This window comes from Mauremys reevesii, linkage group 4 (genome assembly GCF_016161935.1).
Source record: "Mauremys reevesii isolate NIE-2019 linkage group 4, ASM1616193v1, whole genome shotgun sequence".
NCBI lineage: Eukaryota > Metazoa > Chordata > Testudines > Geoemydidae > Mauremys > Mauremys reevesii.
In genome coordinates, this window is record NC_052626.1 from 100,035,577 (window position 1) to 100,061,221 (window position 25,645).

General features: G+C 39.7%; 1 long non-coding RNA gene across 1 annotated transcript in view; it reads right to left on the reverse strand.

Moving 5' to 3' along the window:
- Window positions 1-12,401: 12,401 nt before the first annotated feature.
- Window positions 12,402-25,645, reverse strand: part of LOC120404942 — a 28,746-nt gene continuing 15,502 nt past the window's right edge. Inside the window, exons 2-4 of the long non-coding RNA XR_005598271.1 lie at window positions 21,180-21,351; window positions 14,389-14,466; window positions 12,402-12,515 (exon numbers count right to left, since the gene is read on the reverse strand). This is a non-coding gene — a long non-coding RNA (uncharacterized LOC120404942). The remainder of the gene's footprint in view (window positions 12,516-14,388; window positions 14,467-21,179; window positions 21,352-25,645) is intronic.

A 25,645-nucleotide genomic window follows, 5' to 3' on the forward strand; every position in this document is an offset into this window, starting at 1 on the left:
CTGGGCCTACATCCTGTGCATATTGAGATTTCGCACTATGGTCCTCAGCTACTTTTGAAATTTAATCTGCATCTCTTCTGGTGAAGAGAAGGATAAAACAATTGGAGGTAAATTTGTTTGAGATGCCACAGGATGCTTCTGCCACATCCTTCTACTATGAAGCTGTCCATATCAACTGGCAAAGGAGTTTTACTTTTGTTATGTATGTATGGAGTGAGGGGGCACTGTAGTTTTATGTAGGGGAATGCTCTCACGTGTTAGTGTGTGCAAATTGTTGCCTAGAGAGGAAAAGATTCCCTGGGGGTTCAGTTTGGCTTCATCCTAGCTAGTGGGCAGTTCGTCTGTAGTTTTTCTGTTCCTGACTAAATAAATAAATAAGAACATTGTTGCCGATGGCAGTAAGTGATTACACATGTTCCTCACCACTCAAATACAACAACTTTCTTGAAGAAATACTAGCAGACATTAAAAAAATTAATAAAGGAAACTAGTGTTGGGTCTCTAATTCCTCTGTTCTCTATCTGCATGAAAATAGTCTTTTTGATGTCCAGACATTATCTCCTCAACTGTTCTTATGGGAGAGCATTCATGTTATTAAAATCTTTTAGATCTATTCAAAATCCTTAACTTGTTTGCTTTTATTAAGTGATGAATGATACCCCTTAAGCTAGTCAGATGGCAACTATGGTCACTCAGTGACATCTCATTTTACCATCCAGACAAGTTCAGATTTTACTTCATTTCTAAGTGTTAATTTAACTCTTTGCATTGCATTGTGATTGATTCCATGCTTATGGCAAAGAAACTTGGCCTCTGTCACTTTTCATATACATATAAGTAAGCCTGACATATTATCTTTATGCTTTGTTATTGTCATGACCTGCAAGTCGAGTCACTAGTGGGATTGAACCCAGGTTCCCCTTGTTCTAAAGCACTGCCTCTTGAGCTAAAGGATTAAGTCCATGAACAGTAGCAGGCAAACACAAAGGGGGGGTGCATGCTCAACCAATGTGTTCTATTATGCATTTCAGTTCTCTCACTGGAAACACTTTCATTTAGGAAGCACTTTTCACTAGCCCTGCAAATATCCACTGTTCTTTGCAAAGTCAAGTCCATTTCTTACAGCAACTTTGCTTTGACCTATCAGTTATACCACAAATAATTTTGTCTCTAATTAGTCCATCTGTTCACTTTTTAAATCCATATGACCTAGCTTTATTACTCAGGTCAATAGTGTCACCTGGTAGATTCTAGGACGATGTGGATCTTGTCCCCCTCTAGTGGCTGTTTCATATAGGAGATTAATGAGTCTGCTACAGCTAGGAGACTTATTCCTTTAATTCAAATAGTAGAGTCCCATGCTGGACTACATAAGAAGTTGATGAGTCTACTAAATCAGTCAGCTTAGATTACTTGGTCTTTTAGCTGAAGCACAAGAGGCTCATGCTTTTAGTTTTGACATTTTGTAATGACTTTTCTAGCAGTGTGCTGTCCCCTTTACGCTCCCACTGGAATGTATGTAGATCTTAATACCTCTGGGTCTGCTTCATAGATTCTAAGGCCCGAAGGGACCGTTGTGATCATCTAGTTTCATCTCCTGTATAACACAGGCCATAGAACTTCCCCAAAATAATTAGTAGAACAGATCTTTTAGAAAAACATCCAGTCTTGATTTAAAAATTGTCCATGATGGAGAATCCATCACAGCCCTTGGCAAGTTGCTTCAAGAGTTAATTACTCTCACCATTAAACACTTATGTCTTATTTCCATTCTGAATTTGTCTAGGTTCAACTTCCAGCCACAGGATCATGTTATATCTTTCTTTGCTTGATTGAAAAGCCCATTATTAAATATTTGTTCCCCAGGTAGGTACTTATAGACTGTAATACAGTCACCCCTTAACCTTCTCTTTATTAAGATAAATGGATTGAACTCCTTGAGTCTACAACTTTAAGGAATGTTTTCTAATCCTTTAATCACTCTCGTGGCTCTTCTCTGAACTCTCTCCAATTTATTAACACCCTTCTTGAATTTTGGGCACCAGAACTGGATATGGTATTCCCACAGTGGTCTTACCAGTGCCAAATACAGAGATAAAATAACCTCTCTGCTCCCATTCAAGATTCTCCTGTTTATGCATCCTCGGATCATATTAGCTTTCTTGGTCACAGCCAGGAACTATGCTCAGCTGGTTATCTACCATGATCCCCAAATCTTTTTCAGACTCACTGCTTCCCAGGATCAAGTCCCTGGCCTACATTCTTTGTTCCCAGATGTATACATACACATTTAGCTGGATTAAAAAGCATTTTGTTTGCTTCTGTCCAGTTTACCAAGTGATCTAGATTACTCTGAATCAGTGACTTCTCCTCTTCATTATTTACCCTACCTAGGGTGACCAGATAGCAAGTGTGAAAAATCAGGACACGGGGTGGAGGTAATAGGAGCCCATATTAAAAAGCCCCAGCTATCAGGACTGTCCCTATAAAATCAGGACATCTGGTCACCCTATCCCTCCCCCAATTTTTGTGTCATCTGCAAACTTTATCAGTGATAATTTTGTGTTTTCTTCCAGGTTAATGATAAAAATGTTAAATAACATACAGCCCAAAGCCAGTGACTGTGGGACCCTACTGGAAACACACCACTCGATGATGATTCCCCATGTACAGTTATGTTTTGAGACCTATCAATTAGCCAATGTTTAATCCATTTAATGTGTGCCATAAGAAATAAGGTGGGGAAGGAAAAGAACACAAATGGGGCAAAGCAGGGTGGAGTTTCACATCCCAAATGGTGTTTTGGGTTTAGGTGGAACTGGTAGAGATGGCAATATCATCTGGGTCCCTCTTTCTGGCCCAGTCTGGTCCGGACATCTCTCAGGGTCAGGACAGTGAAGGCCCAGCAGTGTTACAGTAGATCCTGGGCTCCCAGGGAATGATGGAGCTGAATACATGACGGTGAAGCTCACTCCTTTCTGTTCTCGTATCTTTCAGTGAGTTATGCACTAATTTTCCCCACAAAGTCTTTTTTTTGAGGACCCCAAAAGGGGAATGCTTCATATAGCAGTATGAAGGATTTTACCTTCTGCGGTTCCTCTACTGCAACTTCTTCCTTCAGCACTCTGCCAGACTCTCTTCCAGACTGAGGAATCTAGGTGGCTTTGCTAGGCCCATTATTGCCATAGATGAAGTTTTTCTCTGACGCCATGTTACAGGGTCTGACACACTAGGCCCAGTCATATGACATGGGGCAGGGTTACCAAAGATTATAGCCCTGTCACATAGCAAGGCTCCATATGCACGGGCTCTGTGGCAGCTGTTCCAGTCTATGAAACAGTTTGCCCAGACCCCCATGGTCACATGGTAAACTCATTGGTGTAGCATGGAGAACAGAACTCACATGGCCTCCTAGACTAGTCATTTACACCTGTGCAAAGCGGATGTAAAACTAGAGCTGGTCAGGACTAAATGTTTTGTATTGGAAAATGCCTATTTGTCAAAACTGTAACTGTTTGCAGGAAAAAGTTGGTTTAGACAAATCTCATGATTCAAACAAAATTTTAAAAAACATTTTTGAATTGTTGAATTTTTTGACATTTTTTCAAAATGAAAAAAAATCGTTTTCTGGTTCAAAACAAGTTTTTGTTATGAAACTGTAGTTCATTTACAGTCTAGGAAAAAGTTAAATAAAAAAAGTCAAAATTAAGTGACAGATTTTGAAATTATCAAAAGGAAATGATTTGACAGAATCAATCGGACTTTTTTTTTTCTTTTATTGCTTCATGACAATCTTTGAGACTTCAGCTTTTTGTTCCAATGCTACTACCAATGTAAGGAGGGAAGAATTCTGATTTGGTAATATTTTACACTAAATTTGCATAGTTGTCAAGGATTCCAAAAGCACAGGCCTCTACCTAGTTAACCAAAGCAGCCCCACTAACTCACTGCTTGCAAGCTTATATATGTAAATAGGTCTGACATATTCCATTCAGTGGAGGACAATGTTGTATAAACACATAAGCCAGTACATTGCATATATGCCTTCACTTTTTCTGCTTTGGTGTTTCTGGGAAAGTCCTGCTTTTAGACAGCCACACAGACAGGTCTCTTTGAAAAGTTTGCACCATTTTTAGAAAACACTTGGAGTTTTTGAGATTATTTAGGAGAAAAGAGGTTTCAGAGAGAGTCATTTTTATAGGCCCATGAAAAATCAGTCTATGAAATAGTTCATTAGAAAGTCTCCAATTAACAGCTAAATTTATTTTGCAAAAGTTACATTTGTTCTTCTCAAAAAGAAAAAAAATTAAGCAATTCAAATTATTTTATAGTTCTATTCAACAATTTATTAGGAGCCTTAGTTTGCAAAATCCTAATTAAAAAGAACTCTTTATGGAAATAAAAATGTTATTTTTTTTTACTTTATTAAGTTTAGCTATTTTTTTTCCAGCGCACTTGGCAATGAGTGCTCATATACAGCTAAGTTCATGTTTATATTCTTTGATTGCAAAATTTGTGAGACAAAATACAGCTAAACACATTCTGTGGTGCCCTCCAGTTAACTGTTCAATTGAAAAATAACCTTCATAACTGAGTCCCTTGCCTTTTCATAGATATCAAGGAGTTACAACTCTAACCTACAGTTGAAGAGGTGGCTTCAGTCTGGTAAACCATCAGAAATTGCATGAGCACCCCGTGGAGTGCAGATATTTATAAATATCTAACAAGTACAGATAACTGAATAATTTTAATCTGAATTCTGAAATAGCCCAGGGCTTTTCTACTGGCTTTCAAGTCTAGCATCCACTTGCATGTCATTTAGTCATTAAAAGCTAAAGTTTGCTTCAGTACCAAATAATTCTACATCAGGCACAATGATACTGCAAGCCAGAGACCATGAGGGGTTCAGTTAGGCTCTTTCTGTTGTGGAATACCTAAAATGACATTTTGGCTGTTTTAGATAGATAGTTCTTATATATCTCTGCGTGTGTGTGTGTGTGTGGTTATGTTAGCTACGGAACAAATTCTTTTATTTCTGCAGTCTTAGAATTTAGGGCCAGATGCTCTGCTTGTGTAGTTGTATTAAAGTCAATGGAGCTATGTAACTACACATAGGGTGACCAGACAGCAAGTGTGAAAAATCGGGATGGAGGTGGGGGGTAATAGGGGCCTATATAAGAAAAAGACCCAAAAATCGGGACTGTCCCTATAAAATCGGGACATCTGGTCACCCTAACTACACACAAGCTGAGAATCTGATCCTTCTGAATTTGGCACCTTTCACCTTGTCACTTGCATTCTGAGAACTAAATTCAGCTCCAGTGGCACAATTTCTAGCATTCAAAAGCACAGCCATTTTTATCAGAAAGAAGCTACCACAAAAATCTTTCCAGCTTTCCCAAATATAGAGTATGGATTTAGAAATCCTCAAGCCTTACTTCAAGGACTTGAATATATTCATTCCTGGACCAGTTTTTAATATCTAATATTTGGTGACCACTTATCTAGAAACATCTGCTTAATCCTATTTGTCTGTTTTTGTCTGAGTCCACTGGGACTCAGACTTGGACACATCCCTTCTGCTGGGTTCTAGGGCCAAAGTCCTGGGTGCTTGCTGGGCCAATTTGGACAGATTTGTGTATAGATGGAAAGGGAGGTTGGACTGAGTCTGAGCCTAGGTTTACATGGCAGTGTCGACATACTTTTGAGATGAAGGATGAAAGGGTTGAATAGACAGGGCCAAATCTGATGCTACAGATGGGTGAAATTTTTTGACCAAAAACGGATTTTGGTGAAAACAAAGATTCAGCAACCCCAAAATGTTTCACAAATCTGTGTTGGTTTTGCTGAATTGTTCGTGTCAGTGATTTCCCCCTCCCTCCCAATATGAAAAAGTGGAAACATTTCATTGTGGCATTTTCTAAAGGAAACATTGGAATTTTTTTCAGTTTGAAAGGATTTTTCATTTTGCAATTTCCTTCAAATTTATTTTAAATAATTTTAAAACATTTTTTAGAAGCTTAAGATCAAAATGAGTATTTTTTTTACATTTGGATCCATTGAAAAACTTTGTTTTTGGTTCAACCCAAAACATTTTTGATTTTTCAGAATTGCTAGTAACAATAAACATCCTTTATTCACTCAGCTCTATCCAGTGTCCACTGAAATCAGTTGAAAGACTCCTATTATCTTGAATCATTTTGGATCAAGCTCTAAATACTTAATACAGGACTTAGCTGTTTAAGTGCTAAGTGTTATTGACTCCTTCCAGGGCCAGCTCTAGGCACCAGTGTCCCAAGCATGTGCTTGGGGCGGCAAAAAACCTGGAGCCGGCCCTAACTCCTCCTCTCCAAACTGAAAAGATGACAGCAGCTTCATTTTGGCTCTTGCAGCTGCGATGGCTTCCTTCCAGTTCTACTTCAGCTACTGGAGATGAGGGATACAGGTCCATGAACAACAATTTGAGGAAGATGCTGTAATTTATGTGCAATAACATTCCTATGAATTAAATCTATTTTGTTTGGGAGGGGGTTGCATTGACTCCAGCTATGCCATAATCCTTTTGTTTTATCTAATTAATAGACACAATTTGTAAGGGCTGGTCTACACTACTGGGGTGGATGGGTGGGGAATTGATCTAAGGTATGCAATTTCAGCTACGTGAATAACATCGCTGAAGTCGACATACTTAAATCTATTTACCGCGGTGTCTTCACTGCAGTGTGTCAACGGGAGACGCTTTCCCATCGATTCCCCTTGCGCTTCTCGTTGAGGTGGAGTATCAGAGTCGACGCTAGAGCGATCGACGGTCGATTTATCACTTCTATACTAGACACGATAAATCGGCCCCCGCTGGATCGATTGTTGCCCATCGATCCGGCTGGTAGTGTAGACAAGCCCTAAGTGTTTATACTTAGTAGATCTGAGAAACCTCCATAAAACATTCCCTGTGAGGATTTGCTCAGATTTAACTGAATTTGCTTCAGCCATGCTGGCACTCCTTATGTTCACTTTCAGCTAGCATTTTAGCTATCACCTTCCACGGAGTGCTAAGGTGGCACACTCAAACCTTCACACCAGACTGCTCATCCAATAATGGATGGGCAGCAATATCATGTGACTATTCACAAGTTTACCTACACAGCTCAAATTTCAGATACTGAGTATCGAATAGGCACAGAAGACTCTTCACAGTCAACCCATAGTAAAAATTACATGCTAAAATTAGGACTCATTTAAAGTAACAACCAAATATGAGGAAGTGGCAATCTGTTTGCAGACATTGCATTAGCAGAAAAAAAAAGGCTACAATTCATCAGGTAAATTATTTGCTACCACTTATTCTTTCTGCTCTAATACTTGGTCTTAAATATTTAGCCCACTTCTAAACTAGGGTTTCAGTGTTCTTTAAACATCTGTAAGTGACTGTATATATCTGACCAGCATTATTTTCAGTACATTTTCTTTTGAAGGTGCTTGAATAGTAGTGTGAATTGTCAGCATCCATTTTGTTGGATTTCTGGTATAAACCTTTCCTCTGTGAATCCTAGGAGTTGTTTGAGTACCTCTTTGATCTGAAAGTGACCCTGTGGTGTTGAAATGTGGACTTGGCTAACTTCATGGCAGGACTCTTTGAGAATTACAATATGGTTGTAAAGATGCACTAACCCTTTTCAAGGCCTAAATTAAGCTTTAAATCAAAGCTAACTAGAATGTCATCAATGCTTTTTCATTAAGACTGGTAAAACACCCCTGCACTCTGATATACACAAAACATAATAAATTTTGGACCTGGATTCAAACCTGAAGCTCTGTCTTTACTTTCTACGTTCATGAAATGCATCTTTGCTATCAGTGAACAATCTAGTGTTTGTGTGAATTGTTTTCTGAGTGTGAAGGCAGACACAAACATTTAAGGCAGCTGACACAAGTCAATTATCAACAGAAAGTGCATCTCAGTTCTAGTCCATCATTTTAGTTATTGCTGTAGAGGAAATACCATGCGATCAGTTTAAGGCAAATTAAGATACAAGTGTTTAAAGGGTCACTTTCTGATAGATCTTGCCCTTCTTGGTAATTGATGAATATGGTGTGCTGCTGACTGAGCTCAGACCATCACAATCCTTGGCCTTTTATGTAACACACTGCACTGGAAAACAAGGAATTTGTTCACTGGAAATGAAATCTAAAGCAAAATTCTCAATTGTTCTTGCTTATCTAGTCCCATGTGTTCACCAAAGGGGAAGTCAGCTGGACATTAAAATGAGGTATAGCTCTGTCTTGAAAACAAGCTTTGGTTATTCACAAATAAGTATCTTAAAACCTGTGTGAAATGACAGGAGCACTTGATGGCTTTTGACCAGGATGTGAAGGGATGAAACACCATGCTCTGAGAGGCTAGGGACACTGTTTGCCAGAAGCTGGGAGTGGATGACAGGGGATAGATCACTTGATGAGTGCCTGTTCTGTTCATTCCCTCTGAAGCACCTGGAATTGGCCATTGTTGGGAGACAGGAGACTGGGCTAGATGAACCATTGGTCTGACCCAGTATGGCCATTCTAATGCTCGCTTACCATTACAGCAGATCAGGAGCAGCATCTGCAGGGTAATTTTTGCATCTGATTCCAACAGCTATTCAGAATGAAAATGAGGGCTAGGCAAAGATGCTGGTTTAAGCATGGAAAGTTTGGTTCAGCAGATGCTATCATTGCAGCACTGATGAAGTGTCACATTTTAATGATGCTTCATGATCCTGGAGTGTGGCCTTTGAGGTAGGATAGAAGAGTCAGCTGCCCACATTCCAGGCCATTTCTCTCTCCAGCCCAATAAGCTAAGAGAACAGCCTTTCCATGTGAGGTCATTTATGCTGGGACATGCCTCTGTATAAATGTCATCACATCCCAATGCAGGTTTGGCTTGGGGTTAACTGAATTTTCTGGCTATTATCCAAGCCTGAAACCCAGATCAATCCCCTAACAAAAGCATGGTTATTACAAAGGTACTAACAATGGGGCAGGCAGACGTCAAAAGGTTTGGTTTGAAAGTTTACTCAGTCATACCTAGATGTCTGTGCTTTGGTGAGAGATTTGCAAATGCCTCAGTAGTAGGCATTTATCTGTTACTCCAGTCCATCTCCTTCTTAGGCCTGATCCAGAATCAGTAGATAGTAGAGCTAGTTGAATTTTTTCAAATTTTGAAATGAAATTAAAATCAGGAAAAATGTCAATGATATTTTTCACAGACACCTCCCAACCTTCTACCTTTTTGTTTTCAATCAACTAAAGAGTTGATCAAAATGTTTCAAATTTCAAAATTTGGCATTTAAAATTTTGGGAATTTTGTTTGTTTGTTTATTTATTTATTTTTGCAGATATTTTCTCAATTTCCCTCCATTTTTGCTGCTACCCAGCTTTTCATTGACTAAGCTTTAGCCGTAAACTCCTGGCTTGACTTCAGAGGCCTCAAGAGTTCACCCTAGTTTGGGCCCTTGAGTCTAGGCAATATTTAGGTGTGGAGGAATGTGCCATTTTTGTATAAAGTTGGCTAAGCTTAAGTGAATATCCTTCTGATCCAGGATCAGATGATCATGTCTGGTGTGAAGGTTTGGGTTCATCTGCCATATGGATGACAGTTCTGGGAGGAAGTCACGACTATGCTGCTGCTTTTCAGCCTAAGGGGAAGGAGGATCTCTGTGAAGATACTCAGTGCCCGCTCACGACTCCTGTCTCCCCTTCCCCCAAAATAGGAAAGAACCTATCAGCAGCAGTCTAGTTACTGAGCAAGGGAATAGCCCAGTGTTATTCCCTGTAGAGTACATGGCAGTAGGAATATACTTGCATTAGCCTCTACAGTAGTGCTTCCAGAAGACACCCACACTGAACTCCCCTCCCCCCCAATACTCTACTCTTTTGCTCCTATAAATATTTAAAGAATAATTTTTGAAAGCTCTGGGAAAACTGGATCATTTTCCTCCATCAGCACCTGTTCTATTAGCTGAGCAACTTTCTACCATTATAGCAGCTTTTCACCACTTTCTATTTCATTAGCATTCATTTTCTCTAGACATATGACACACTACCCACTGGAAATTCAGGCAACTGGGAACATAAAGCTAAAAGCCGAAGTTTGCTTCAGTGCTTGCCAGCCCACAGAATTATATTACCCTTCCTACCTTTACCTAAATCGCAGAGAAATGACAAACCTTTTGATGCATGCAAAAAAAAATCCTGAAACAGAGTTTTAAACTGCAAGCTTGACTGATGCAAACTGACATAAAGCATCACAATGGCACATGTCAGAGACAGATGTTTTCTCCAACTCTAGTTTAGTTGCATTTTTTGCAGAGTGCTCTGCTGATTTGTTAAACGTACTGCTTGTAAAAAGATTTGGGTCTGGAGTTCAAACCCAAATCTCCATGAGTAATTGGTGAGCTGATGGTCTTATTCTCACAGGTGGAAATAGGCAATGCAAATTTTAGAAGCAGCACATCTGTTCTTTCAGCTAACATGATATGAGTTCTGTGGGAATGACCACAGTAACAACCTCAGTGTCCTAACCGGGGGTGGGCGGTGGGGGAATCAAATAAACAGCACAATGGATGCTAAAATCATGTATTTTGAAATTCCTTGGGCCAGATTCAGACCTGCTTTATGGTGAATTCTGAAAACATAAACCCCAACACAGCCTCTGAGCTAGGAAAGCTGCAGCTGCAATCTTCCTTTCACAGGGGGAGGGTTGCAAAATAAACAAAATCAAGGGATGGCCTGGCTGGGAATGGCCAGGGCATTCAGTGGGCATATAACATATCCCCCCAAACTGAAGTTCCCTCAGGCAAAAACCTCTAAGATGGGAAGATAGCAGTGGCAACATCACATGCAGTCTTTGGAATGCATCCCCGATTGTTGTTTGTATTGATTGTATTGTAGGGTGTGAGAGGAAGCGACTTGCGCCATGTCATCCAGCAGCTCAGTGGCAGGGCCAGGAATAGAACCCAAGTCACCAAACGCCCAGTGCAATGCCCCATCCAAAAGACCGGGCTGCCTCCCTGCTCCCTGATGTACAGGGAAGTGTAATATACATGTGTGATTGCCAGCTTCTTTGCTTTTGTCCATTTTACTATAAGATCAGCCTGGAAATCAAACTAGTGTTTAAACCATGTTTCTTGACAACCTCAAATCTTCTCTTTTCTTTCTAACCTATTATAGAATGCTGAGAACATTCCGATTGTGAGCTATGCACATTGGGTGCTCCTTACTTGAATTGACAGGGGCTGTATAATCTGAAAATTAAGACTCTTCAAACTCACTTTCAGCTGTAGCCATTGTATTATGAGATATCACTGTTGGGATTTGCTTTGGATTTTCCCATCAGTTTATGCTGTGATGAAATATGGTATGATGTAAACCACTGGAATTCAGATCATAATACTTGCTATCAGTTCATTGGGAGAAAGTGGATTAAAATATCACCCACCACACTCAGTAAGCAGCATAATGAAATGATAGGAAATATGGTTCACCTCATAACTAGTGTTTAAAGCAGCAAGTTATCAGATCATTTCCCAAGTTCTGTGTAAATGCAGTACTATAGCAGCCAGTCACTGTGATAGCACCCACTACCGTTAATCTTGCAGAACAGTTTCACTTGTAATTCCTGTTGTCACATGCTCATAGCTTTCCGAATCATTCCTCTTTTTTACTGATTTTTTTCCATGTTTGGTTTCTACCCAAAAGCAAAATTTTCCTGGAGCATTAGAGTAATTTCTTCACCTGATTTTAAGTTTGATGGAGAAGCAAACACACATTTTCATTTAAAAAACAACCCCCACCCAACACTCCTTTAGACCGGATTCCAGCAAAACAGCTGAAATAAGACACTTGAAACTTAGCATGCACATAACCCTCCCTATGGACTAGTGCCTTTGCGTGGTTTGAAAAAATCTAGTTATAGGTCAGCAAAGATAAGATAGCTTGCAATGTTGTGAGCATTGAGGGCTTGAGCTCATGACCTTATTTGTAGGTTTTTCCAATACAGATAGGCATATATGTATATAATAATAATATAATCTGGCCTACCTCTTTATAGCACTTTTTCATTAGTAGTTGTCAAAGTGCTTGGATATATATTCGCAAACAAAACTCTTGGTTAAAAAGGGGTTATGGCTGAAAATGAGTTTCAGTGGAGACGTACTGAGATCCATACCAAAATTCTACACATAAAAAAAGAACCCAAGCATTAGAAACTCTGGAAATGCACAATCATATGGGGTCCAGCTGCTTCCCCAGTCCTGCAAAATCTTTTCTTACTTATATCACATGTGTACGTATGGCCTATGCAATGTGTATTGATCTGTTGAGCTATAAAGAACATATGCAAAGATAATAAAATTACTCAATGTGTGTATCAGATATTACTCTACAGACATATAGATGATGTGATATATATACACTGTTCTAATTTTTTAGGCATTGGTTTGTGTTTTCTTTTGTTGTGGTCCACTGCATACATCTGTCTTCTGAAAAAAAGAGATGAAATCAGTTCTTGCTGAGTAACTTTAGTAGTCCATATGCTTCATCGTTTGGAAAATGATATTTTCCCCCTCAATGAGATGAGGCAACTATATTAATTTGGGGAGTGATTTCGGCAAAATGACAGAAGAAAAATAAACAACTTTCCGATAGTTCCCCTTAAACATTCAGACATCAATGCCGGATCACTTGAAGGGAAACTGGCTTAGTAACAAAGTGCTGTGGTACACCTGCTAGGGTTTATTCATGGAGTGACATGTTACAGCTGAGATGAGTTAAAACGCTGAAGCCAAGAGATTTTTCCTGAGTAAAACGGAGTAAGGACCTTGGTATCTGGCCCACTGATGCTGAAAGGTGGTGTCAGGAATCTGGGCCTGCAGCAGAGCCAGTATCCAGGCAATCTAATGAGTGCATCCTGCAGTGCAGGATGCCTGATTGATTACACCACCTACTTGGTGGGAAGACTCACTGGACCAGGTCTTAAGTCCAGCAGCTGCAGTAGTTTGATGACTGCTCAAAGCATTCACCCATGGCTATGATAGCTGCTGAACCTGCTTGTTCCCAGAGGGTTCCAGCCCTGCTCCTGCCTTGGAACCAGCCCGGCTCCTGCCTTGCCTTGCCTTACTCGGCTCCGACCTGCAGCTCCAATTCTTGACTTTGGCTCTAACTACTGGCTGCTGATTCCTGCTCTAACCATTGGGAAGGACTGCCCATGTCCTGCTCTCTGACAGGTGGCTAGGAGAATTGGAAAACACAGGAGGTTATTTGGTTTAGATGCTCTCAGCTGATTGTTTGTCCTTCTGCTATTGCCTCCAAAAGGTCAATTTTTATCTAACTTTCCCATTTCATATGTTTGGAGGGCATGGTGGCTTTTTTAAAAATTACTCTTAAAAGTCAAATGTTGTTTCACTTAGCCAGGATAATTGAAGCGGTAGAGTGGGATGTACATTGGGGAGAATTTGCCTCCGTTCCTTCTTCACGGTTGACCCACTAGCTTAGACTGTTGATCAATATAAAAAAAAAAGAAGCAAGGTTAAAATAACATAATTATTGATTCATGAATGCAAATTCACCAAGAGTGAAATTCAGCTCTCGGTAAATGACCGGCGCAAGGCCAGTGCATCAATTAAGTCCTACTTACCCATCAGGGTAGACCCCTAACTGCCAAGCACCCAATGCAGAAGGCAGTAAGGTTGCAGGCAAGACTGGTCCCAGACTCTTGGAGCTGTGAAATATTGCTGAGTGCATTAGTTAGTTACTGTGCCTTGCTTTCCAAGGGAGATCTTGGTGCAGATCCTGCAACTTTTGCATGGTGTATTGAAGGAAAATACACCATGCAAAAGGAAAAGGCCAGAATTCTACACTGCTAATGTACAAGATTGAATTTATTGTGCAAGTAAATTAGAGTCATTGGTGTAACTGAGGGGCAGGTTTAGACTCAATGTATTTAATTTAATTGAGAGCCATGATTTAGCCTTTGGGTCCCCAGTTCAGTAAACACTTAAGCCCATGCTTAACTTTAACTTTAAGCATGGGCTTAAGTGCTTTCCTGAGTAGGGATGCTTTTCCTGAATCAGAGCCTAAAAGTGGCCTATTTGTCAATGTTGTACCCTTATGTCAGAGCCCTGTATTTTGCAGAGCCACATAATTTACAGGAGAGGATGATGGATTTTTATTCTCATCGCAAATGTTCTGTCTGGAAAATGGCTTTATTAACCACTAGTGACTAAGCTGTAATGTCTCTAGTTCACAGCATGGTTCTGCTTACTTTCTGTGGCTCTCCTGAAGATGTACGATAACCCCTGAAGAAACTAGAATATGTCAGAAAAGACCAATGGAAGTCTCAATGTAACTATTTACCTACGTCGACTTCACTGCCTACGTGTAAATCGCTGTATCTCTGCTATGCTCCTTATGACATGGTTCAGATACGGTCATCTAACAGTGGAGAAAGATGCCGTTGTACTTGTTGAAATTGACAATGAAAAAGAATAATAATAAAAGCTTTAACATTTTCCATAAAAAATGCTTCTACTTTACTTATCCGCTATCCAAAAAATAATGTCTGTAAAACGTTACAGCCAAATTACTTGCTACTGGGATGCATGATCACATGTAATATAATAAATGTTTCACCATATTTGCTTTATGATTTGTACTGTGAATGTAACTGTTAAAATTGCCCTCCCCTAATGGTTAAGAATATAGACAGTTATCTCCCCTCACTAGTCCTAGACAATGCACACATGCAGACAAAATCTGAACAGTGAGTGGAATGTAAGGACACAGCATGTCTGGTAAGTTCTGCTATAATGGAAAAACGTATTGCTCTGAATTTACAGAGTATGTTCATATATTCCATGGTCTGTTTTCTTCCAACAGAAACATGGGCTTGTGCTTAAGCCACAGGATAGGGAGTCAGGAGATCTGGATTCTATTAATGGGCTTCTTGTCTGATTTTGGGCAAGTCACCTGGGACTTGACTCAGCTGCCTTTGAAATCAATGGGAGTATTTTTTCCCCTTAACTGAGGTCTGGATCAGTCTAATTTCTGGGCCTGATTGATTCAAAGCAATGGGAGTTGTTCCACTGATCTCAGTGGATTGGGTCCCCATCCCAAAATGCAGATAATACTTACATTCCTTGCAGGGATGTTGTGAGGGTTAAGGGATATTTGTAAAGCAAAGATATTTGGCTGGAAGGAGCAACATAAATGCAAAATATTATTCTATGTCCTGATCTTTCAAATAAATATTTTATTAAACTAGAATCTGAAACATCTCTCCGCGCCTACAAGAATCAAAGAGTTAAAGTGACCAAATTCAACAGGAGCTAAAACACTTTGATATGCGGTAAAGCAAGGAGGGTTGTTTAAAACAGTACTAAGTGATGCACTTGTACTCTGATAGACTGGGTAATGCTGAAAATGTCACTGTTAAAATGAATATCTTTAACAGCTAATATCGATTAACACGAGGCACTTAGGCACCAGCACAGACAGTTTTAAATGTTAAATTATTTTGTCTAATCTAAATGAAAAAGCAGAGGAGTTGTGATACAGAGGGTTAAGATGTTACTCTTTCAGCTCTGAAGACTTGGGTTCATGTCTGTCTTAAAGACACAAGTGAATTGAGGTTGATGCTGGCAAGATCATCCAGCCTGGATATTTTTCAAACACACAATGGCTTGTGATTGGCACTGGAGCTGGACCAAGGATGTTGTCCATAATTACCAAATTTTGAGGTGTGGGGCAACTTAGAGCGTAGTCCAAAGCCCACTGAAGGCAATGGAAAGACTACCATTGATTGCAGTAGGCTTTGGCTCGGTCCCCTAATAAACTGTCAACAAATGATTCTTTGCCATAGTTTCACCTACTTTCATCATTATTTGGAAATAAAATGTCGTGCCACAGCCATAGTGGGAGCTGAAGATCAGAAGGGTAAATTCTGCAAGTGAGAATAAGTTTCAAGTGGAGTAGTCATATGATCACTCAATCCTACGGGGAAAGCTTAGGAGGGAAACCTAGATGGAAAGAAGTATGCTGTCAGATCTTTGGGCAGCATTTACCCTACTGGCTTTTATGGATGCATTTGCCTTAGCTAACCTGAAATTGTTGAGTTGACTGTAAATATAATTAAATATTTCTTTTGTTTGATGAACACCTAATAGCCCTCTGGACCACAAAAATAATATCTGAAGTGTCAACTGGCAATTTGTTGTGTGATTGATTTCTCACATTTACACATATCTGTAGCAAATGTGAAGACTGCTGCCTAATATATCATCCTTTCTTAAATATAGTGTGAGACAGTGTTCAAGTCTGCTTTCATGGGGTTGGAGTTGCGACAGTATATAGTCCATTTACACTCCACTCTTTCCCTGTTTTCTTTTTCTATCCATAGCCAATGTCTTGTCTGCAATATGTGACTGAGGAATAGATGCTTGGATCTCTTCCTCCTCTGTGTTGGTTTAACCTTGCATACTAGGAATCAGATTGTCCCATGGACAAACTGCTATGGTCCTCTGACCCTACACGGAACCTCAGAGCTGACCCGGGGAGAGAGAGAAGCACTCTGTATGGGGCAGCATGTGTGTTCCCCTGCACAGAAGATGTGTGGAGAGGCCTTGTGCTTCTTGAAGCAGAGTCTCACTCCTAACTCCCTATAAGAATCTGTGGGTCTAGAAACTAGGGCTGGAGAGCCTGGGGCAGCTGATATTCATCACCAGGAGGCCATACAAAGTCACACCCAAGGAGCACTGTAGATGTTATGTAACAAAGGAAGTAATAAGTAATAGTAATAATTGGAGATATACCAATCTCCTAGAATTGGAAGGGACCTTGAAAGGTCATTGAGTCCAGCCCCCTGCCTTCACTAGCAGGACCAATTTTTGCCCCAGATCCCTAAGTGGCCTTCTCAAGGATTGAACTCACAACCCTGGGTTTAGCAGGCCAATGCTCAAACCACTGAGCTATTCCTCCCCCCACCCAAAGGGTCCCGAGTGATACCACTTCGTGGCTGTCTGATTGGTCCATGGTCTCTATTTAACCCTGGAGGGTGCCCCAGAAAATCATTTGGGCCACCCACTTCTGGCTTGCTGAGACTCCAGACCTGACCTCATTTTCTGATGGCTGCTCTCTGTCCCCAGCCTGACTCTGACCCTGACTCTTGACTCCCGATTCCAGCCTGGTGACTACGTCTGGTCTCCGACCCCGCCTGGTACTCTTGCCTGTTGATCCTGTCTGTAATGATTGCTCTGATCCCTACTCACCGGCTACTGCCACGTGGCCAGACTGCCCATACTCCGGTCCCTTACACTCCCCTTAGGTTGAGGTCGTTTCACACAGCTCCCAGTTTGGGCCATTGGGTAAAAGGTTGCCCCTAAAAGCAGTTTGGTTTTTTCAGCAGATGGAGTGAAGTATCTTTCTCTCACATCAACAAATATAAAGGGAAAAACCTCTTTTTGGCTTCATTCTCTGCTTTCTTTGGATATAGTGTTGTGGAAAGGAGCCTGCCGGATGTACTTTTGAGTTTGAAGTCTTCTAGTTATCCACAAAACAGTAGAGCACACACACTATTACTGCAAATTCCCCCACACTTTACTGCAAATGTGTGCCTCAATGGTGCCCCTTATGCCTCTGTACTTCCACAGTAGCTGGGCCACAATTTGGCCCTACATGATTTTGCATAAAATATTTTCATGACAAGGATGGTATCCCTTTTCTTCCCCACTCCCAATTTGGCACTCAACTTCCTTGATGAGTGGGTCTCAATTTTTTTCTATACTGAGAATTGTCCAAGGTCCCTCCTGCTTAGCTGGGATCCTCTGTGTCAACAATATTTGCAAGGGCAGGGTGATCAAGACTCCTATGCATTGAGAACTCATGTCTTTGACATTTGCAGTACAACTGGGGCCATATTTTCACCTGAAGGAACACTTCTTGAACCGTGTTTTCTGCGCTGAAACGGACCAAACACGCATTACATTAATACTTCTATTCAGAATTTGTGGGCAGTGCTAGGAAATTAGCACTACCTTTTAAAAAAAAATTAGCTTGAGTTTGCGTGTCTTTAAACTATCTCAGGCATGTGACCCAGTACTCGACTAACCACTCACATCTGTCTTTTAGAAGACTGTTGCCATTTTGTTTCATTTCATATACAAGGCATTACAGAATGAGTCCCTGTTCTTTCTCTTTTGTACAGACTTTATATTTGTGTGGTTTTCTTTCATTTAAATAAAAATAATTTAGATAGAGGAAAACAGTAACACCTTAGCAATAGATCAGTGCCAGAAAGCAACTAGTAGTGTTTGTTGGTCTTTCCAACAGGGGTGTAGGATGTGTGTGTGTGTGTGTACTATGTATATACTGGGGCAGATCATCCTCCAACTGCATAGCAGGGAGAGCTCCAGAGTGTTCTTTTGCACATCCCAGCTCCCAAGAGTGTGTTGATATGGAGATAGCATCACTCTCTCTTTAAAGATCAGAAGTGGCCACCTCAAGAGCTTCAGCATGATTGGATTGTGTTAGGTTAGTTCTAACTCTCATATCCCATCAAAGCAAGCAGTGCCTGGCACCACCTTGTTGTGTAGCTGGGATCTAGGTGGCAGATTGCTATGTACATTGCCATATTCAGCCAGAGGCAAGTGTGGAGCTTCATGTTTTTGCTGTTCTTTGGTCATAATACTGCAGAACCAAATAATCCTTCCAGCCACATTGAAACGCCATAGGAACAGATATGCAGCTGCATGTATAACAGGGAACTACTATCATAGGGCCATTAAATATATTCAGAATGCTCACAGATTCATTTTAAGATGAAATACTAGTTAAACTGATCCTATTTCACACCGAAAATGAATGTTTTTAGCCAAGTTCGACACAAGTAAGGTGTGGTGGCTACAAAACTATGAGAGCTTCTGTCCATTTCACTGGTAAAACAGAACTACACCATACTGGGTTGACGTGTATACTATCTACACACATGCACAAAAAAACTTCCAATTTGCTTGTAGAATTAAATTCCACTGTAGATGCTGCAATAGGATTCTGGGTATTTGTATGCAAATGAGTGTACCGATAATGTATTAGATTGTAATTTAACAAGTAATAATAATTTTTGCTGTAAATACTGCACAAAATGATGCAATTGGACACTAGTAGACAATGTTTTAGAATACAATCAATAAGCTGGAGGCCACTTTTTCAATTTCTTTTAGTATCTATTTCAAAATGTCAAAATGAGTTTTCTGGCTAATATAAAATTATTTGTATTTCTCATCCTCAGTTGATGCTTTTAATTACTTTTCATATATTTTAATAGTTTTCTGTGTAGAAAAGTGCTTTCTGTGCACTAAGCCAAATCTCCATTCTGCAGCAAAACTTGCTTAAGTCAGGTTTTTGCCTGACTGTATGTAGCAGCACCAAATACTAAATGATATTGGGATGCTTATAGTAATCGAGGGAATAATTGTGGAGGCAAAGTTTATTGTAAAGAAACCAAATTAGGAGGGGAAAACAACATCATTTAACAGAAATGTTAAGTATGATCTAATCTTTTTGGTCCTCGTTCTGATACAGTAATGACTATTTAACCATGTCGGTTAATTATTTAAAGCGTACCGTACTTTATCCTGTGTAGATTAGAATCCCACTTTATTAGAATGCTACAAGGCTAGGCTTCAAAGAAGGAGCAAATTAAAGTTTTTTCTTGTCATTTACAGTGTTGGGGCCAGATTCAGATACACACCAACTGCAATGCAAAGCAGCAGTAAACCCAATGTAGCCAGTTAAACAGCTAATGTTCACTGAAGTCAATAGGGGGGTGGGTCTTTCCACTGACTTTGATGGACATTGTATCAGGCCATTATACCCCCAAATAGGATCAGGTACAGGGCCTGATCTCGTTCCCATTAAAGTCTTTGACTGGTCCCAGTGTAGGGTGAGATACTGAGTAAGCGCCTCTTGCACAGCTGTGGAAATGCACCTTCAGTGGAAGATGAGGTTGCTCAGCACCTCCCTCAATCTGCAACATTATAAAACCACATTCTAAATTAAAACTTTAAAAAAAAATAGCACTTTATATTTAAACACACGCTATTTAAACTCTGTTCTGATTAACACAGTTTGAAAATTATAGACATGACCTTAGGGGACAGATGGAACTGAATCAAGCCTATGAATGTTTGTATGATTTGTCCATCATTTGCTCCGTTATTGACTGAAAGTTCTCTTGAATGACATCAATTCTACTTCAGTGGCATAACATAAGCTTTGCCTGTGTTCTCCCTCTGCTTCTCACCACTCAACAACTAAGAGACTGAACACAGCTGTTGAAGACATAACAGGATAAAAAATAAAGATGACATTTTCAGAAGCATTCAGTGCTGGTCTTACTCAGCTCCCGTTGAAGTCAATGTGAGCTTTACATTGACTTCAGTGGGAGAAGGCTTAGGCCAGCACTGAGCTCTGTTGAAAATCCCACCCAACAGGGATAATAAATATTAGGCCCACCTTGCTGCCTCTCACGCTGTTTTTATGAGCGATATAGGAAAGTTAAAAGGTTGGCAGATTTTGTGCACTTTACCATGTTGCCATCTCTCCTGATCTGATCATGAGTCTGCTGATATTCGGGGTTTCCCCTGAAGCCCCAGCTGCTGAAATCCAGAGATCGAATGAGAATCTCCACGGTCATTAAAAATAAAAAGTCCATTTCTACCCTTTGTGGTTGCAAAGAAAAGCTTGGAAAAGTGTAATAAATGCACCTGAAGGGCTCAGAAACCAGAAAGCAAAAGCAAAAGAACCCCACATTTATTATTTTTTTTAAAAAAAGCTCATGGTTTTTAGCCAATCTTGTGATTTTGGTGGGGCTTAACTCATCATTTTTGAACAATTGGGGTTGGCAAGACCTCATCTGGAAAAACACACAAGCATTCAGAGGCTTACGTGAATTCATTTGAACTATTTGGCCCACTCAGACTGTCTCATAACATTGCTGTTACAGCTTGGTGTTGGCCAAGCCAAACATACAATAAGAACATTCTTTATTTCTGCATTTGTGTAATTCCTCTTCCTGTCCAGTTCGAAGAGGTGCAGAGGTGACAACACACACATACACAATTGAATCAAACTTAATTACAAACACCACTTACATGTAATGTTCTGTTTTCTCTGCACTACATTTTTAAACGTAAGATGGCTGCCACCTTGTCCCTGCTCCGGGGCAGGCAGGCCCGTGCAGGATTCAAGATGGGACTTGCAGAGTGAAGGACATTCTGCTTTCTTTCTCTAATGGAATATTTGTTCTTTGTTGTTTTCTTTAGTCTAAAATAAAGATAAACCAGACTGAAAGCAGAGTGGCGAGGCACCACTGCACAATTATAATTAATTGACTGCTACGGTGTACATTGGAATTGCTGGGGTGGGTGCGGGTGAGATTAGGTTGAGCTACGCATGTACAAATTACAGGAGAGTCACATTAAATACACACTCTAATTAATGTTTTCAGAATGAACACTAAAGGGAATACTATGATTTACCACTCACTGAAAAGTTGCTCTATGATTTATGCTTTCCTGATTTGTGATATACTCTCAGCTTGAATTGTAGGGATTTAGGCATATACAATACTTGCACCCTTGTACAATTCAATACAAATGTACATACCACCATTTACAAACATTACCTCACAGAGTTTAACAATCAACTTAAAACAAGGATGGGCTCAAACCAGGACTTTGGAACTGAACCTCCACAAACCTTGGGAAAATTCATAGTTTTTAATCTGATTTCATCTGCCAGCATCATGGGTCAGGTACCTCTCTGCTTCACAACAGAATACCAGCTTAAACACTAGAGTGGAAAGCCAGCCCTTGCTCGGAGGATCTGAGGTTGGACAGCATGGCATTAACAAAGCCAAAATGTATAGTGTGGAGAAAAGGACCCAACCTTCGGAGTACTCTAAAAGCCAGGAAGCAACTTTGTGTCCCAAAAGGCATTGATGTGCATCATTTTCCTGTTGCCACTGTTTCCTGTGGGAGGCAAAATGGCTGTAGAGGACTGTGATCTGGCACGTGGTGATAATACATGTGTAATATCACAAACCTTTTTCATATTAATTGAGCCTTCCTCACCAGTGCATCTGTTATGGGTCAGATTTTCAACCCCGGCCTTCAGAATTGCACATGATAGTTGTATGCCTGGCATGGAAAATAAGCACATGTATGTTCAAATGCAATTTTGCAGGCTGATCTGAGGCTAGCCGAAAAGGTGTCCCTACTGGAAGGGTTTTATCAATAAGATAGTGAGTACCGTAATAAGGAAGGAGGAAGTGATCAACATGTAATTGAAGCTGTTCTAGCTTGAGGGTTTTTTAGGGGAATTTACAACATGCAAAAATATCATTGTGTTGTCTTCTGTGCTCCATTTAAGAAGTAACTGAGAAATATCAGTGAAGAGGAAGAATTGGATTCAAAAGCCAAGCTGAGGATCTCATAGTCTAGTAATTTTCTGTTTTGATGCCATCGTCACACTTTGCAGTATAGAATCATTTATATATGAAATACAATCCATGTTAAGTTTCTGGTGAGTCTTAGTCTGCTGTGAAATGTCATTAGTGTTCTTATCAATAGTACATTTTTCATCATGGACACAACCCACATAGCCTAATTTATGACCATCTGGTCTCTAGACAAGAACAGTCCATATGATCAAAATGCAGCTTCACTAAATCAGCTAATATATCCATCCTGTGGCTTCAAAAGGATGACACCCACAAACTCAATCAAACCCCCAGCATCTCCAGAAAAACTCAGAAGAAGTGGGGTGCTTATCTATTTATATATCTAAAGTGTATTATCCAAGTCACAATAAAATGTACCTGGGAAAGACTAGTCACCGAATCTATTTGCGCACTGGTGGTGTTAATGGTATCTTTTATTTCATTTAGGCCTTGATTTGTTTACAAACTAATAAATATGATTTATAAAAAGTGCCTGTGGTTCACTAATTACTGCACATATGGCGTTTTCGTTTTGTAAAACTGGCATTTGCATTCTATTATGATTATGTCTCTGTTCACCAGTGCTAATTAGTCTGATTAGACAGATAACTTTAACCATTATTAAAACTAGATCATGGAAACTGTAAATGCAGGGGAAAATGCAGGTACATCACCAGGAAAGATAGGTCAGCTGCACAGAGTCTGTTTCCTGCGAAATGTTTAAAAATTGTAAGTTTTTTGGATTTTGCACATACAATATGCTGCACTAAGCATCCACATTTAGCCACTTACAAAAATCCAATTAAACAGAGCTCTTTAGCATGTATTTGTTAATCAGAGTTAATCTTTCCAATGAATACATAATTTGGAATCTGTGTCTAAAGTGTTCATTAAGGATAAGCATATTAAAGACAAAAACTAGGTTCCCCTCCTTGGTAAATATAGAGAAGTAAGGACTGGTTGATGTTCATTTTCTTTTATGTTAGGAGACAGAAATTAAGACATCTAAATGGACAAAAGACTAGAGAATTCAAAATAATTGGGAAGATGGACTGGGTGGCCTAATAGTTTTTTTTCCATGATTCTATGAAAATTAACATGTATGCTGAAAATGTGTGGAAGCAAAAGGAAAAACTCCTGTTCGCTGTCCCTGTTATTACATCAGCGGGTATCCAGACTCCTTGGGGCTGATATTTTATCCCTTTAAATAGTTTTTAGTCTCTCCAAAAAAGAGAACCACTTTCACTATCCACCAACAGACACAACCTTAAAGCAGTAAGAAGTCAGGAACACAGTATCAGGGATCAGTCAGCAAGTCGCCTAATTTTTTTCTTCATTTCTGAAGAAGTTTGTCAAGGAAGCAGAAAAGTTCTTTCCTTTCTAAAAGGAACTGCAGAAATACTGAAAAAGACAAAACCGGGGGTTTACCACATAAACAAGTGGTAAACTATAACACTGTCATATTAATTCACTACTGACCTTTATAGTGTACCTCCTGCCCTACCTTTCAAAGGCAAGTGGAATTAGTCTGTAATTACACTTCTCAAATGTTAGCTTGGGTCATTGCTGAAAACATTGTTGGTGTAATCCTCAGGAAAAAAGCATCAGCACAAGAAGTTTCAAAAGTACCATTTCTATATCTGTAGTAGAAGCAGAACATGAGCTAGAGGGCAAGATCCTTTGCTGGTGTAAATCAGTCCAGCTCCGTTGACTTCAGTGGCAGTACATCACTTTACACCATCTGAAGATCTGATCTTCTAGAATGAATATTTATGCCATGCCAGAAGAGTTTGAGATCCTTTTTTCAAAATGAGGATGAATAAAGAAGGGGCTGTGATCTGTTCTGCTCTGGTGAACCCAAAGCCAAATGTGACCTCCTCCTGATCTTTTATGTATTTAAATCAAAAAAGGCCATTCAGATACATTCCACTGGAGCTTAAAATGTCTATATTTCAATTCCAAAGGTCAAACCTCAAGCTCTCTCTTCACTATACTGTATGACCTAGTCTTTGTCTATTGCCCATTGACGCTGGCTGTCTAGGCTTCTCATACCCCATCGACTATTTACTATTTTTCTGGCTAATGTAAGTGAAGGAGATAATTGAAATGATTTTGAGCTATGTGTCAGCTCTGATTCTGATTATGCCTCCTGTCCTCAGTGAAGCTTTATTGGCTCCAAACTCATTAAGTTTCCAGGAAATTTTAGATTATTATGTTAACTATATCTTAATTAATGTATTTATCTTAAATTCCACTCAAGCATTTTTTATTTTTTTTATCTGTATGTCTATCTCTAATATCGTTAAATGAAATCACATTTCCTGCAACTCTTGTGTTTAAGGAAATATGTTCCTTGTCTGAAGACCCAATTTTATCCCTTGAAAAAATAAAGATAAAGGAAAAGGAAAATATTTCCTGGAAAGTTTCAGATATGTTTAAAAACAAAGAGCAACAACCTCCACTAGCGAAAATCAGCATAATTCCAGTCTAGCCAGTAGGCCGGAGCCAGCCTTTTGTTTTCAAATCTAACTGAAACTTATAGTCAATGGACCTATGCTGCTTTGTACCAGCTGAAGATCTGATCCAAAGTAAAAAGCTGTTCACATTCCTTTGTAGGTGTGTGTGAATATGTTTAGAATCCAGTCTGCTTTTCTGCGGGCTTGAAGTGGTCATTATGCTGGGCAGCACCACAATAAAGGGAATTTACATAACCCTGTCAGAGTGGCAGTCTCATACTAAAATAATTAAAATGTCTCCAGATAGAATCACAAGGTAATCACTATCTCTAATAATACCACTACTTATTTTATATAATAATAATTCATAATGAAATGCTTTAGAAAATTGTGCTTTTTGCCTCCCTGAAGATGAACTCAAGAATAAATTAAATAAATTAAGAAGTGGAAACATTTTCACAAAATCAGGAAAGTACTCCCACCTAAAAATAATAGAGATGACAATTTATGTTCATTTTTGGTGATCATTAGTGCTGAGCAAATAATATGCAATTAATAATTTACTGATGGCCGATTTACAGACCACCTCCATCATGCTGAATGGTACTTTCCTTCACAACTAGTCTCTGTCAGAGCGCAACCTGGACCTTTAAGGGGTTCA